Below are 16,592 nucleotides of genomic sequence, written 5' to 3'. Positions count from 1 at the left end.
AGGAATCTTGGTGGTCATCTTAGATTTCTACCTACCTCAGTGGGTGGTTATGAGCACTGCTGTCACAGGGGACCTGAGCTAGAATTGTTACAATTTTTTCTCTGTGAAAAAATAGTTCAGTTCAGTTCAGTCACTCAGTTGTGTCCGACTCTTTGCGACCCCATGAATCACAGCACGCCAGGCCTCCCTGTCCATCACCAACTCCCGGAGTTCACCCAGACTCACGTCCATCGAGTCAGTGATGCCATCCAGCCATCTCATCCTCTATCGTCCCCTTCTCCTCCTGCCCCCAATCCCTCCCGGCATCAGAGTCTTTTCCAATGAGTCAACTCTTTGCATGAGGTGGCCAAAGTACTGGAGTTTCAGCTTTAGCATCATTTCTTCCAAAGAAATCCCAGGGGCTGATCTCCTTCAGAATGGACTGCTTGGATCTCCTTGCAGTCCAAGGGACTCTCAAGAGTCTTCTCCAACACCACACTTCAAAAGCATCAATTCTTCGGCGCTCAGCCTTCTTCACAGTCCAACTCTCACATCCATACATGACCACAGGAAAAACCATAGCCTTGACTAGACGGACCTTTGTTGGCAAAGTAATGTCTCTGCTTTTTAATATGCTACCGAGGTTGGTCATAACTTTCCTTCCAAGGAGTAAGCGTCTTTTAATTTCATGGCTGCAGTCACCATCTGCAGTGATTTTGGAGCCCCAGAAAATAAAGTCTGACACTGTTTCCACTGTTTCCCTATCTATTTCCCATGAAGTGATGGGACCGGACGCCATGATCTTTGTTTTCTGAATGTTGAGCTTTAAGCCAACTTTTTCACTCTCCACTTTCACTTTCATCAAGAGGCTTTTGAGTTCCTCTTCACTTTCTGCCATAAGGGTGGTGTCATCTGCATATCTGAGGTTATTGATATTTCTCCCAGCAATCTTGATTCCAGCTTGTGTTTCTTCCAGTCCAGTGTTTCTCATGATGTACTCTGCATATAAGTTAAATAAGCAGGGTGACAATATACAGCCTTGACGTACTCCTTTTCCTATTTGGAACCAGTCTGTTGTTCCATGTCCAGTTCTAACTGTTGCTTCCTGACCTGCATAGTAGTTAGGCAATAATTGATCCACCTTTTTATGTGAGACAGCTCTTAAATTACAGTGGACAAGTGGGCAGTTCTGCCTATCTCCACCTTAGTAGCCAGTTGCTTCCATGTCATTCAAAAACATAGACTTTCAGAAGGGATCTCTCCTATTCACAGGGTTTTCTCTGTTTCTCTCCTTCAACCCTAAAATGTCATGCTCTTTCCTTTTAACCAAATATCTCTTAGACAGGAAGTATTTATCATTCAGGATCTAGCCGGAGGAAAGTAATAAACCTTCTAAAGTAGTTGAGGAGGTGGCTTTTCTGTCCTGAAAAAAGTGGGTATGTTAGAACCATTGTTGGAGGGTCATCACCCCAAACCTCACCCTGATTTCTGCATTCAGAGGAGGGACGGCTTCTCCTACTTAGAACCCTGTCCCAGGGGAGTTGTTCAGTTGCTCAGTCATGTCCGAGTCTTTGCAACCCCATGGACTGCAGCATGCCAGGCCTCCCTGTCTTTTACTATCTCCCTGAGTTTGCTCAGGCTCGTGTCCATTGAGTCGCTGATGCCATCCAACCATCTCGCCCTCTGTTGTCCCTTTCTCCTCCTGCCTTCAATCTTTCCCAGCATCAGGGTCTTTTCCAATGAGTTGGCTCTTCGAATCAGGTGGCCAGAATCCCAGGGGAGGGCTGGTGACAGACCAAGGTGAACTGTGACTTCCTTCGGTCTCTGAAGGTTTTGCAGCTGGGTTCCCAGTAGAATGAACGCACTGTGCTACTTTGTGAATGCTGGGAGGACAGGAAGGGAGACTGGCTTCCTTCTGCGTTGTTAACGTACAGCCACTCTCCATGTACAGACTCCCAAGTCTGCACCCTTCTCTGATGAGATGGGAAAGCTCTGGCTTCTGTCATAGGAAACCCTAAGACTGGTCCATTAGTCCGTCCACTGGGCAGCTCAGGAGGTGGAATAAGCCTGCTGTGGAATCAGGACCACTTGAGTATTTCCAGAATGATCTTGGGCAAGATGAATCAGCTCTCAGTTCAATATCCTCTTCTTGCAAATCAGCTTAACCCCACCATGTTCCTGTGTGGTTAGGAGGAGTTGATACGGCATGAAAAAGAACTTTGGACACTTAACACAGGATTGTATTCCATCACTTTTTAAATTAATTTTTTAAAAGATTTTTTTGATGTGGACTCTTTTAAAGTCTTTATTTAAGTTGTTATATTATTGCTTCTGTTGTTTATGTTCTGGCTTTTTGGCCACAAAGTATGCAGGATCTTAGCTCTCCAACCAGTGATCAAACCTATACCCCCTGCATTGGAAGGCAAGGTCTTGACCACTGGACCACCAGGGAAGTCCCATCCATCATGTCAAAGATGTGTATTATTTCTCATTAGTCTCTCTGACATCATGACGTGTGTAACAGAAGGCATCTCACTGCAATAATTAGCGTTTTATTTCATATTCTAATAAATACTGATCAGTCTCACAAACCATGGTGGTGGTCATTATTAGAACAGTGAGTTACTGTGAATTACAGGTCAGGAATTGACAGGAGAGACTTGAATCTCTCCAAAGATTCTCCTCTGGAGTGAGAAGAGGTGGGAATGAAGCCCGCATCTCTCCACATCTTGTCCAGCCCTCCTGATTGGGTGTTCTCATCTCTCTTTTCTTGCTGTGAAAGTCTGTTCGTCCTTCCCCCACCCAGAGCAGCAGTTTCTGTCTGCCAAAGCTGTGCTCACTTAGCTTCATACTGTCTTTGGCCACGACTCGGGTTGGAATGTTGGTGTTAGTGAAAAGAACAGCAGCATCCTTTCTCCACATCCCCTGCCATACTGTGAACAGTGTGCCTTCTGCACAACCCGTTTCTGACAGCTCTTTCCTCTCTGCAGTCACCTGGGGCAGGAATCCCTGTGGGCTGTACTTCTGTCTTTTTCTTTGCTGGAAGATATGGACATTGAAAGCCTTTTGGCCTGTGATGGGTTCACACTCCCCTGTGGCTTGTCTCTGGGAGTCATTCTTCGTGGCTCACTCTTGTCCTTTGACACTGGTTTCCCCAGTGTGATGTGTGGACCACTGTTGTTTGAGGGGCATGTGGACACATTTTTTTGTGGACACATTTTTTAAATGTTCTTTTAGAATTTGCTTTTTTTAAAAAAATTTGCATATGGAAACATGAAAGACCTTGAACAGCCAAAGCAATCTTAAGAAAGAAGAATGGAGCTGGAGGAATCAACCTTCCTGATTTCAGACTATACTACAAAGCTACAGTCATCAAGACAGCATAGTACTGGCACAAAAGCAGAAATACAGACCAATGGAACAAGATAGAAGGCCCAGAGAGAAGCACACATGCCTACTGGCACCTTACCTTCAACAAAGGAGGCAAGAATATACAGTGGGGCAACAGCATTCTCTTCAATAAGTGGTGCTGGGAAAACTGGACAGCTAAGTATAAAAGAATGAAATTAGAACACTTCCTGATGCCACACACACAGACATTTTGTATTGGGGTACTGTTGACTTGCAAGGCTGTGATAGTTTCAGGTGTACATCAGAGTGAGCCAGCTCTGCATATACATATATCCAATCTTTTCTATACTGTCTTCCCACATAGGCCACTACAGAGTACTGAGTAGAGTTCCCTGTGCGATACGTAGGTCCTTATTATTAATAGTTATCTATTTTATGTACAGTAGTATGTCTTTGTCAATCCCACTCTTCTAATTTCTCTCTCCCCCCCCCCCACCCTGTGGTGGTAGCCATAAGTGTGTTTTCTATATCTGTAACTCTATTTCTGTTTTGTAGATAAGTTCATCTGTACCCTTTTTTTCATTCCACATGTAAGTGATATCGTGAGATATTTCTCTCTCTCTGACTTGCATCACTCAGTATGACAGTTTCTAGGTTCATCCATGTTACTGCAAATGGCATTATTTCATTCTACTTTACGGCCAAGTAATATTCCATTTTGCGTGTGTGCGTGTGCGTGCGTGTGTGTGTGTGTGTGTACACCACATCCTTATCCATTCCGCCATTGATGAACATTTATAATAGTTCATCCGGCAGAAGACATTTAGTGAGCAACCCCCCCAAGCTTGCCAGGGTTGCATGTCCACGTGCGGTGATGTTCTTGGTATATCTTTTATAACAGTTCTCATTAAAAATTACAACCTACAGAAGAATAAGATTACAGTAAATTCCCATATAACTTTCATGCACATTCATCCATCACTGACATGCCGCCTCATTTGCTTTGTGTCTCTCTCACTCTGTGTATAATTAATACATACATCTGTATATGTCTGAATTCATTTGTTTAAAAAAATCTAGGCATTTGAGAGTAAGCTGCAGTGAGTGCCCTTCACACCTAGATATCCAGCACTCACCACCCGAAGATGAGGATTTTAGAGCTTCTCTGGTGTCTCAGTGGTAAAGAATCCACCTGCCAATGCAGGAGGCATGGGTTTGACCCCTGGTCCAGGAAGATCCCCCTTCCTGGTGAGGATGCTGCGGAGCAGCTAAGCCCACGCACTGCCACTACTGAGCCTGTGCTCTAGAGCCCAGGAACTGCAACTACTGAGCCCACGTGCCGCGACTACTGAAGCCTGTGCTCTGGAACAGGAGAAGCTACTGCAATGAGGAGCCAGCTCACTGCAAGGATGAGTGGCCCTCACTCTCCACAACTAGAGAAAAAGCCTGCACAGCAACAAAGACAGCATAACCAAAAATAGTTATTTTTTTAAAAAAGGAATAAGGATTGTATTCTCTTAGCCAGAGTGAAATTGTCAAAATTAGGAAATTTGGTATGGATACCATGCTATTACCTGCGTTTACATATGTACAGTTGTCCCAGTATCATCCTTAAACAACTTTCCCCCACTCTGATTCAGGGTCACACAAGGTACTCGCTTATCATGTCTCTTTGGTTTCCTTTCCTTTTAAAGAGTATAGGTCTCTTGTTTTGTAGGAAATCCTTCAGTCCAACCAGTCCATTCTAAAGGAGATCAGTCCTGGGTGTTCTTTGGAAGGAATGATGCTAAAGCTGAAGCTCCAGTACTTTGGCCACCTCATGCGAAGAGTTGACTCATTGGAAAAGACCCTGATGGTGGGAGGGCTTGGGGGCAGGAGGAGAAGGGGACGACAGAGGATGAGATGGCTGGATGGCATCACTGACTCGATGGACATGAGTTTGAGTGAACTCTAGGAGTTGGTGATGGAAAATCCCATGGATAGAGGAGCCTGGTAGGCTGCAGTCCATGGGGTCACGAAGAGTCGGACACGACTGAGCGACTTCACTTTCACTTTTCACTTTCCTGCATTGGAGAAGGAAATGGCAACCCACTCCAGTGTTCTTGCCTGGAGAATCCCAAGGATGGCAGAGCCTGGTGAGCTGCCGTCTATGGGGTCGCACAGAGTCCGACACGACTGAGCGACTGAACTGAACTGAATGGATACTTAGTCTTCCAGGTACTTTCCTTTTCTAGTGAGTGACACTGGCTTTCCACTTGTGGTCATGTAAAGTTTCCCTTTAAAATAAATTTATTTAAAATTAACAAGGGAGTCAATTTAAAGAAAAATAGGAAGTAAATAACAGTACAAGAGATACAAGGAACCCACAAAAATGGTGACAGTCATATATCAATGACTGAGATTCGGAAAATTTGTACAGGGTCCACGATGTTGCTATCTCTTGGACCCTGGTGGTAGAAGAGACCATGGAAGCCTGTAGCCCTGCTCAGGCTCTGGGTTTGTGAGCTGGCGGTAGTTGTGCAAGCCCCAGGGAGGTCTCTCCTCCCACCACCAGCAGCCCCTTGCCTCGCCAGGCAGAACTCATCCCTTTGTTTTCCACCACATCCCATGGATGGTGTGTTCCTGGGATGTGGAATGGATGGTTTGCTCCTCTTGCTTTAAAGTCTTAAGTTCCATCTTGCCTTGAAGTCTTTCCTGTGGGGGTTAGTCACCTGGACTACATCTGCCCTTAATAGAATCCTACTTTTTCTGATGGACTTTTAAAGTTTTGTTCATGTTTATTTATTTGGCCACAGCATGTGGGGTCTTTGTTCCCTGACCAGGGATCGAACCCGGGCCCCCTGCAGTGAAAGTGTGGAGTTTCAACCACTGAAATGCCAGGGAATTCCATATTTTTATTGATTTCTTCATTTGTGCATGTGTGTATTGAGGTATGATTGATTTATATAAAAAAAGCTGTTTTGTGTTAAGAAACCAAAAAGAAATAAAGAGTACTCCTAATATCTCCTCACTCTTTCCTGATTTATTTTTTAAATTAGAGGTAAATTATATTTTTATTGTAATTCAGTGAAAAAATATTGAACAAAGTGAAAATAAGGAAAAAGTCCAGCTGGATGGCAAAAGTAGCCTTTGGAGAGACATGTATATTTTATAATGGGTTCTGATGAAAAAATATGCAAAAGAAAAAAAATAATGTATATGTTTTAATGAGTTTGAAGATAAGTATACACCCATGAAACCATCACCATACATAATACTCTGAACTTATTCATTAACTCTAGAAGTTTCCTCCTTCCCTCTTTTTCCCCTTTTAATGTGAGCATGAAACATAAGATCTACGCTCTTAAACTTTTTAAAGTAAGCATACAATACAGTATTAGGTATAGGCACTATGCTGTGCAGGAGAACTTCAGGAATTCTTCACCCTGCATAAATGAAAGGACGTACCTTTTGACCAGCATCTCCCTGATCCCCCACATCCCATAGCCCCTGGTAACCACCGTTCTGCTTTCTACTCCCACAAATATGACTGTTTTAGATTTCCCAATAAGTATATTCTTATGTATCTGACTTACTTTACTTAGCAAGTTCATGCATGTGGTAGCAAATGGCAAGATTTCCTGCTTTGCAAAGGGAAAGAAATGTGTGTGTATATATATGTGTGTGCATGTGTGTATGTATATATATATATATTATACACACGTTTTCTTTTTTTTTTCAATTGAAACATACAATTTTATTAATGATACACAAATGAAGTCTTTGGTGAATAAATTCAAGTCAAAACAGATGATAGAAGTATAGGCTATTCATGATGGACAGGTTCACTATCAATTCACACAGAGGAATCAGTAAAAATATTCCTATTCAAGCAGCACGATTAAAGTCACAAATGTGTTTTCGGGACAAGAGGACTATTTATTTGGTATTCATAAAATGGTTCAGCTTAAAACTGGAGATAGTCGCAGATAACATCACTCTGATTGATACATTATTCAAAACTGGCAGCTGAAAGGATCCCTTTACTATATGAGAGGGTGAAAAGCAGTAACTTTCAATTTTCATTGCTCCCAGACTGCAAAACCAGACATTTCTTCAAGTTTTCAAGAGCACAGACAATCAAAATTTGTCTACTAGTTTTACAACTTTCACTTTCACCAAGAGGTCATCGTGATCTGCTAAGGCTCGAATTTTCTTAACGCACACTCCAGATGCAGTACATAAGTGAAAATGGGAGCCTTTATTGAATTCTCTGTAGTTGAATACTTCTGCCCTGAGATTGTCATAGATGATCTCAAATAGAGTCAGGGCATTAATAAGAATTTCTGATTCCACATAAGAATTGTAGAGGGAACTAAATGATGATGGCACTTGGCTACTGAGTAGTTTTTTTTTAACATATCTGGATTTTCAGCAAAATTCTACAGTATTTTCAAAATCTCAACCTTGATTTTTCCACCTCTCTGAGGTAACAAACGGAAAAATTTGCAATAGAATTGACAAGCAGGTGCTGGTAGTCATTAGTAATAGTCATGTTTGTTAAAAATTTTAATCCAACTACCTGTACTGCTGAGTTCAGGTTAGAGGCCATGATGTCATCCATCACTTTATTCATGTATACCTGAAACCGGCCCTGATTTTCATAATTCTCACTCAGGTTATTCATGGCCATTAAGGCTTTTTCCTTAATGTGAGGGTCAGTTTTGTTGATCATGTTGGCAATAATTGGGAGGCCTCCCAACTTGCGAATTGTGTCTTGGTTGCATGAATAATCGGCATTATTGCTCAGAGTGAGCAAAGCTACCTGTTGGATGAAAGGATCATCCGACTTCTGAAGCAAAGCAAGGACTTTCCTGAGATCTCGGACACCCAGAATCTCATCAATTTCATAAGGAAAGGGGCGCTTCTGCATGGGAACAGGTCTCCTCCCTTTCCCTTTCTGCTGGGTCTCAGGCTCAGAGTCTGATTCCGATTCTGTGTCTGTCCATCCAGACTCTCCTTCCTCAGAATCAGGAACCTCTGCCAGGCAAGCCTGGCCCCCATTAGCAGACGCTGCCGCGGCTGCTGCAGCCCCATCTCTGGGCCGGAAGCCCAGCCCCAGTTCATCTACTTCAACCTTATTTTTCTTGCCTTTGCCCTTGCCTCCAGTCCGGGACCTGGTTACACCCTTAGCTCCACTTTTGGGTACAGCTCCAGTAGCTGACCCGGCCTTAGGTATAGCCCCAGTATGAACCCCGGGGGTTGCTTTCTTAGTGGCTACCACTGTTCTAGAGGACCCTGAAGGCCCAGGAGCCTCTGCAGTCCCAGAAGGCGCTACTACCCCTAAAGTCGCTGCTGTCCCAGTAGGCATTGCTGGTATGGAAGCCTCCACTGGCTCTGTAGGTTGTGATGCCTCAGTAGGAATGGGCACCACATGAGGCACCACTGGTGCCCTGGGAGCCTCCGCTGTGCCAGGGGCTTCTGCTAATTTAGGAGCCCCAACCATTGCGGGAGCCTTCGCAGCTGAGGGAGCCTTTGCCTCCCAGAGAGGTGGTGCCACTGCAAAAGACATTGTGGCTACTGATTCAGCTTTAAGCCCCACCCAAGCCCCTTCTGTCTCCTGGCCCTTATTTCCTGCCCCGCTCTGGGTCTCGGCACTGGATGCAGCTGGGACCACTGCTTCAACTCCAGCAGTGTCCAGAGCAGAGGATTCATCCTGAGCCCTTTCCTCTGCCCCAGTGCGGACTGGGGTTGGAGGACTGAATCCTGGCCCAAGGTCAATTGTGAATCCAGCCCTTAGTCCAGCTCTAGCCCTGGCTCCAGTCTCGGCCACAGCCCTGGTTTTGGGTTTAGCCAGTCTCTTCTTCATCATATGGTTTCATCCCCTGGCATATTTGTAGACACAGTACCAGGCACTGGCCCTGATGACTATCCCAGCAGCTATGCAGCCAGCACCCCAAACACTGCTCATGATGCAGCTGGAATTAATTCTCTGATCCAGACGTGCCCAAGTGGGGTGCGTGCACATCCAAGTGAAACGCTTCAGCTCAAGCTCAAAATTCTGCTGAGGCTGCAAGAAAAAGCAGGACCAACCTGCTGGGAAAGCAGGAGCAATTTGCGCTTTTCCACCAGGCTAACAGTTGTGCAGGGCCCAAAAGGCAGAGAAACCTGCCCGGATCTGGGGGGATTTTCTCCTCCTCCTCCAAGCCTGGGTTAAACGCACGGCAGTGCACAGCGCAATAGAGTTGGTACCCAGAGGAGCTATACACACGTTTTCTTTGTGTATGTGTCTCCTATGTCCATGGAATTCTCCAGGCAGGAATACTGAAGTGGGAAGCCATTCCCTTCTCCAGGGGATCTTCTCAACCCAGGGACTGAACCTGGATCTCCCACATTTCAGGCAGATTCTTTACCATCTGAGCCACCAGGGAAACCCTGTGTATCTACTACTTTTTTTTTTTATCCATTTGCCCACTGATGACCATTTAGGTTGTTTTTTGAATGATTTATTAGTATTAAATCTATTCTTTGGTAAGACTCATCTCTTGAGTCTCCAAGTAGGCTCCAAGTTCTAGGAAGGTAGGACCCCATTCTCCTGAGGGTCTCTAAAGCTTGGAGCTCCTGGCCTTGAGCGTAGAGGATGTCCAGGAAGGGCCTTTTCTCTTTCTCATCCTTATTGCCTTGCAGGTCTGCATCACTGTTTGCCTGACCCCTGCAGCTATCCCTTCACTGGTGCCCTCAGGCCAGACTCTCCTGACTTGTGTCAGCATCATTTTCTAGAACACTTAACATCTTATATAACACTTAGCGTCATTTTCTGTAACACTGAGACTGTGGAGACTGTGTAAATCTAATTCAGTCACCTTTGTGCTCTTCTGCACCCCAAATACATACTTAAAACCTCTCTTTGCCTACAGGAGTGTTTTCAGAGTAGGGACACAGACCCCTGGGAGTCTTCAAAATTGTATCAAGGTGACGGTGAATTCCACAAGGATATTTCGATCTTGTGTTTCAGTTTTAGTGATAACCTTCAAGACGTTTAAAATGTAAGCTTACACTGGATTATCGAATCACTGCTTTTCACTGATCCTGTTGGGTGACTCCAGGGCCTGCATTTCTGTTTAGTTTCCTTTGGTGACAGAGCACCCAAAGTGATGGGGTTTTAACTGTGCTTGCAGTGTGTTTCTCATACCCTGTGTGTGCTAGAGAGAGAGAGTTTGCCGCTTTGAGAAGCACTGGGCCATGGACTGGGCACGTCCTCCTCCATCCAGCTTCCAGGGACCTCCAACGTCAGGCTCCTGTTCATCTCTCGAGCCTCAGGTCTTACCTCTGCCCATGTGAGTCCTGTGCTATGGCTTCCTCCCTGATCCCCGTCCTTAGGGTGCCCACTGAACTCCTTTCACCTTCTCAGACTCAGCTCAGTTTCCTATCCTCCTGGAAGCCTTCTCAGACTTTGCCTGAGGTGACCTTTCCTCTCTAGTTTCTCTCCCTCAGTGACGACGTTTATCTCATAGATGCTACCCAGGGTCTACCTGTCAGCCTCCCGGGCACAGTGACTATGAGCCCCCAGCTGACAGGACTGTGCCCTCTGCCTTTTTGTGCCTGGAACCCAACAGGTGCCTAATACACACTTGTCACAGCTGTGACAACTGTGTTCTGCACACACAGGTTCTAGCACGTGTTTTCTGCAGCAAGAGAAGCTACCACAATGAGAAGCCTGCACCCCACTCGCCGCAACTACAGAGAGTCCTCGCAAAAGCAAAGAAGGCCCGGCAGGCCCAACAGAACCTTGTTGCAGAACACAGGATTTCACATAAGCCCAGGAGCCTTTGAGCTCTCTTTTTGCAATATATTTCATCATGCGTCCTAAGGAGCTGGGAGACTTGCTGCTCTGAGTGATTGTCTGGCGTCCTGTCACATGTATGCTAGATACTCAACTAACATTTCCTTATTTCTCTGCTCCAGACTGAGATCGAGGGTAGTTTTCTTCCCTCCTGGGTAAATGTTTTGTAAAAAACAAAAAAATCAAAACTGTCCATTAAGATTCCCAAGAAGCATTGCAGGCATACTATTTTGCCGTTTTCCTTAAAATCTGCCTCACTTGGCTATAGCATCAGGGTGTTTGTTGGAGGACACCGAATAAGTTGCTTACAGACTGTTCTGAAATTTTTCTTGAATTATTTTCTCACTGTAGGCTACTCTTGTGCTCACTTGGCATCGTAACCTTTCCTGTGATGTCTCTGGTTACTCTGATTCACAGTACTTTTTTGTTTTTTCCTTTTTTTTTTCAGTTTTTGGCCCTACCGGGCCTTCTTTGCTTTTGCGAGGACTTTCTGAAGTTGCAGGGAGTGGGGTGCAGGCTTTTCATTGTGGTAGCGTCTCTTGTTGCAGAACAGAGGTGCTAGGCAGGCAGTCTCAGTACTTGTGGTGCTGGAGTCTAATTGCTCCCCGGCATGCGGGATGTTCCCTGAGCAGGGATCGAACCCGTGTCTCCTGCATTGGCAGGCAGATTCTTATCCGCTGCGCCACCAGGGACGTCCCTCCACAGTACTTTTCATGGGCAAGCCCCCAAAGCCTCCGAGTCTGTCCGGCCAGCCATGCTATTTGGCTGCCAAGGGGAACCGCCCCCGCCGCCTCTGTGGCCCACTCACTCTATGATGCTCATGTTCCCCGGGGCCGCTGGGCAAATGAATTGTCTTGAACTTGAACCCTCTTCTCTCTCCTGTGCTTGTTTGTGTATGATAAACTTTCTGAAGATGTTTGAAAAGTAAATGTTTGAATTGCACATCCTTATTTGATTGACCTTTTACACTCCCCGCACTGTCTGTCCGACAAACAGGGGGCTGCCTGCCTCGCGTGCCGGCGGCAGGAGAGACAAGGAGCGGCTCCCTTAAGAAGGCATCTTACTGGCTCTCTGCATCTTGACTGTTCCCTAATACTCCTCTGGCAGAGGCTGGCTGTTAGGTAGAGATTCATTTCATGGGAGTTTTTGCTAGTGGAGCCCTGCACCATCTCTCCTGAGAATTACAATGCAGGGAACTGTAACCCCCGGGGGATTCTGTTGTCTCAGATTTGATACTTGAGCAGGGTGAGAGTGACAACCATTTTATAAAAATAACATTTCTTACTAGCATAGGAGTGATATACACTCAAGGCAGGAAAGTTGGAAGATTCAGAAAGATCACAAATAAAAAAGTATGATTTCAAGCCCTGAGGTGGTTGCCAGCGCCTCTTTCTTATGTTCCCGTCCACACTTTCCTTCCGCACATTTATGGCTTTATTTTACAAATGTGGCTTACTGAGTCATTCATTTCTCAGTAGAGCATGAAGATCTCACCAGGTCAGTATTTATTGCTTTACTGTATGTAGGTAGAACATTTTATTTAACCAATCCCTTGTTGGACATTTATTTACCTTGGTTTTAATTTTCTGTTGTTCTAATTATCTTGTGATAAACATCTTTATTGATGCATCTTTGTTGGCATCTTTTTTATAATTTCCTGAGGATAAGTTCTGAGAAATAGAATTCTTGAGTCAACCAAAGAGAGTAGATATTTTGTAAACACCAAAAGAAGAATAGATAAATTTAGTAAGTGTCATTCATGTGGAAAATTAGCACTTAATCCCGTAATCAGTGTGAATAGCTAAGTATCCTTTACAGGTCCTTTCTGCTCTGATGTGGACGGCATCATGTCACTCACACTGGGAAGCAAGTGAAAAAATGGGCCTCTGGAGCCTCACTACCTGGGATCTGAGTCCGGTTCCACCACGTATCAGCAGTGTGATCTTGCTGAGTCACTTTAGCTCGCCTCACCTCAGTTTCCTCCTTTACAAGATGGGAACAGTAAAAGTGCCCACCTCATAAAGTTGTAACAAAAAAGTGAAATGAATTGCTCTGGGTCAAGAGCTCAGAATAGCCCCTGGCACAGAACAAGTGCTTGCTGTTATTTCATCATCTAGTTATTCACTTGACAAGTGACTCTGCATGCGAATTAAAGTGGATCCAGTTACTGTTGTTGGTGGTTGTGCTGTATTTCATTATAAGAATGTGCCTTTGTGTGTCTGTATGTTTTCTCCAGTCTTGTACTCTTGCTGGTCTTCCGGGTAATAAATTCCTAGAGGTGGGGTTGACAGGGGTGCTAACTTTTAAGTATATACATTTCCATGTAGTACCTTCAAAGAGGAGCTAGCATGCATATGTGAAGTCCCTCAGTGAGGGCACTCAGGCTCTGCCCGAACAGTGCTCTCTGACCTTGTAGAGTTCATAGTCATGGAGAGATCTGGAAGAGGAGAGGGGAGGAAGGCCTTCTCAGAGCCTGTGCTGTTTTTCCACAGCAGCAAGCTGCCTGGTTTATGCATCTCCATTGTTCTGCTTATCTATTTGGTTTTTTAAGTCATCCGTTGTATTGCCAAGAGAGGCAGCCCATGCTGGTCGCTCTCACCCTGCTACCGACAGACCTTAATACCATACTCGTGAGTCGGTGACGGTTCCTAGGCATGTGTATAAACTGCATTAAGTGCTCATGCATGTCATTTCATTTCATCATCCCAGTTGCCCTCTGAAGTGGGAACATGTTATCTCTTCATAGAGGTTCAGTCACTTGGGCAAGACCACACAGTTCATAAGTAACCAAACTGCAAACCCTGCTGTGTGACCCCCATGAGTGGGGGACCCTAGGGGGGCGTCCCAGGCTCATGTCTCACTTTGGCTTTGCCTGTAAGCTCTCCTGTGTGTCTGAGGGTCAGTCCCTTTCCTTCTGGTTTTCGATTTTCCCATTTGAGCCACGAGTAAGGTTTACATCATCTCTAAGACTCTGACTTATTTTTGGTTGTGCTGGGGCTTCGTTGCTGTGAGCCGGCTCTCTCTAGCTGCGGTAAGTGGGGATTACTCTTCGTCGTGGTGCATGAGCTTCTCATTGCGGTGGCTTCTCTTGTTGTGGAGCACAGGCTCTAGGCACACGGGCTTCAGTAGCTGTAGCATGCAGGTTCAGTGGTTGCTGTGCATGGGCTTAGTTGCTCCCAGGCATGTGGAATCTTCCCGGACCAGGAATCGAACCAGTGTCCCCTGCTTTGGCAAGCTGATTAAGACTATGACTTCTGCTTGTGAGAATCCTGGCACATTTGATGTCAGGACACACATGGCATGTTCAGAGGGTTTTAACTGAAGAGAGATGAACGAGGGGACAGTTCCAGAGGTGTGAGAATCAGCAAAGGATGGTGAGGTTCACGGGTATCATGAAAAATGTGAAGATGTTGCCACCACTGGGCTGGGAGGGACCTGGAGAGGCAGAGGAGTTAGTGGAGCTCAGGAAAAGGAGGAGACAAGGGAGAGGGGTGGCTGGGAGCTGTGGCCTTGAACAGAGGGAGGCAGCCCCTGCCAGAGCCAGAAGTGGCCCGGGCCCCCCGACCCAGCCCCCACATATGTGCTCCACACTACACCACCCAGGAATGTTGGTTGGGCAGTTGGAAATCCAGACAGTGCAGTGTGTTCACTGCTGGCACAGAGCAGGCTGTGTGCAGGGGGCACACAGTAACCAGCAAAAGGATTTTTGTGGGGCTCATGGCCCATCTTTTGAGGCAAGAGTGCAGTTATAAAACTGACAGGCATCTGCTGAATGGTGGCACACCAGGAAGAAGCCACCTGCTGCCAGCCATGGGGCTGGGGAAGCAGCGGGCATCCCATGTCCCAGGCTTTTCTTTTCAAAATGGACACAGAAGTGGGCAGGCTCAGCCTTCCCCTGATTCTTGCGGGTAGTTCAGATGGTCCTGAATCACGTTTCAACCTTTCCTGGCATCCTTTCCTTCCAGATGAATGTGGCTGAATGACTACTGAATCTAGAATTTCCCTAGAAATAAATGTCCCTGCTCATTGAGAATCCATCTGAGGCTTTCCATTCCAGGGAGAAAAGGAGTCTGGACCACTCTGAAAACTCAAGCAGGAGGGGTTAGCAGGGGAGAAGTAACCACGTTGCAAGGCTGCAAGTTGTGGCTGTAGCACAGAGTGACTTGGTGAGTAGTTTGGGGGACCGTCACTTCCTGGTGTTTACCCTGCCTGCCTTTCAAGTCTCTCTTACTCCACCCATGATACAGGCATTGCTTCAGCATCCACCTGGAAGCAGCCCCCAGGACTGCCTGCTCCCTCCTCTCCCAGCCCCACGTGTTTGTCTACACTGCATCATCACCTGCATACTGGGGAGTTGGACACTGAGTTTTTTATTTTATTTTTCTTTGCCAGAGCCTCTTTCAGCAGCAGTGTTCAGCCTGGTTTTGTTTCCAAACACACAGGGGGCATGCTGGGAGACCAGTGCGGCATCTCGCCCTACCTGGTAAGGGAGGATCGATAGTCATAGACTTCCTATTAGGACATATTAGCAGCTTTAAAAACATTCTACTTTGATCCACAATTTCTACTTTTGGGTCTGTCTTTTAAGGAAAAGAAGAATTTGCGCTGTCGATGAAAATGTGTCTGATAAACTGGTAATAGGACTTAAGGTCGGAAACCTGATTCAAACTGAATGAAGCAAACACGGGAATGTATTAGCTCATGTCATATAAAAAGTCGAGGAATTCATTACTTATGAAACAGAAACAGTCTCACAGGCTTCAAGAATGGGAAGGGATCGCTGGGGAGTTTGGGATAGACATGTACACACGGCTTTGTTTAAAATGGATAACCAACAAAGTCCTACTGTATAGCACGTGCAACTCTGCTCAATGTTATGCGGCGTGGATGGGAGGGGAGTTTGGGGGAGGATGGATACATGTATAGGTATGGTTGAGTCTCTTCACTGTTCACCTGAAACGATCACAATATTGTGTGTTAAGCAGCTCTACCACCAATACAAAATAGAAAGTTAAAAAAAAAAAGTCAAGGAGTTCAGCATTAGGCGTAGTTGGATCTATGGGATGACTTGCTGCTCTTCGCTATTTCCTTGGTGGCAAGACACATACCAGCAGCCCCAGGCTTTCATCTTAACCTACCAGGACACCAGAGGACAAGACCAGAAGACCTGTCTCTTCACAGAGGTCACATCTGTCCTAGAATTGAGTCTCTGATTCTGACTGGCTACATACTTGTCCTAGACCAGCCCTGTTGCCAGAGGGATGACAGAAGCTGATTGGTTGAGCCTTGGTCACGTGCCCTCTCCCAGAGCTGGGGAATAAGGCTGTCTCCACCTGGACCGTATTCTGAGGAAGGAGGGGCTTCCTGGGGAATACTTGGCGGTGCTCCTGCCAAAAGAAGGGTGAATGGTGGATGGGCAAAGACTGCTAAAGCCCATAAC

The 16,592-nt window shown here is 45.8% G+C and overlaps 1 pseudogene; it reads right to left on the bottom strand.

Moving 5' to 3' along the window:
- Window positions 1-7,044: 7,044 nt before the first annotated feature.
- Window positions 7,045-9,325, bottom strand: LOC109572068 (armadillo repeat-containing X-linked protein 2-like; annotated as a pseudogene).
- Between the last annotated feature and the right edge of the window lie 7,267 nt (window positions 9,326-16,592).

The sequence above is a fragment of the Bos indicus genome, chromosome 18 (genome assembly GCF_029378745.1).
Source record: "Bos indicus isolate NIAB-ARS_2022 breed Sahiwal x Tharparkar chromosome 18, NIAB-ARS_B.indTharparkar_mat_pri_1.0, whole genome shotgun sequence".
In the NCBI taxonomy this organism is placed as follows: domain Eukaryota; kingdom Metazoa; phylum Chordata; class Mammalia; order Artiodactyla; family Bovidae; genus Bos; species Bos indicus.
The sequence above is the reverse complement of the archived record's forward strand: the minus strand, read 5'-3'. Positions and strand labels throughout refer to the sequence as shown.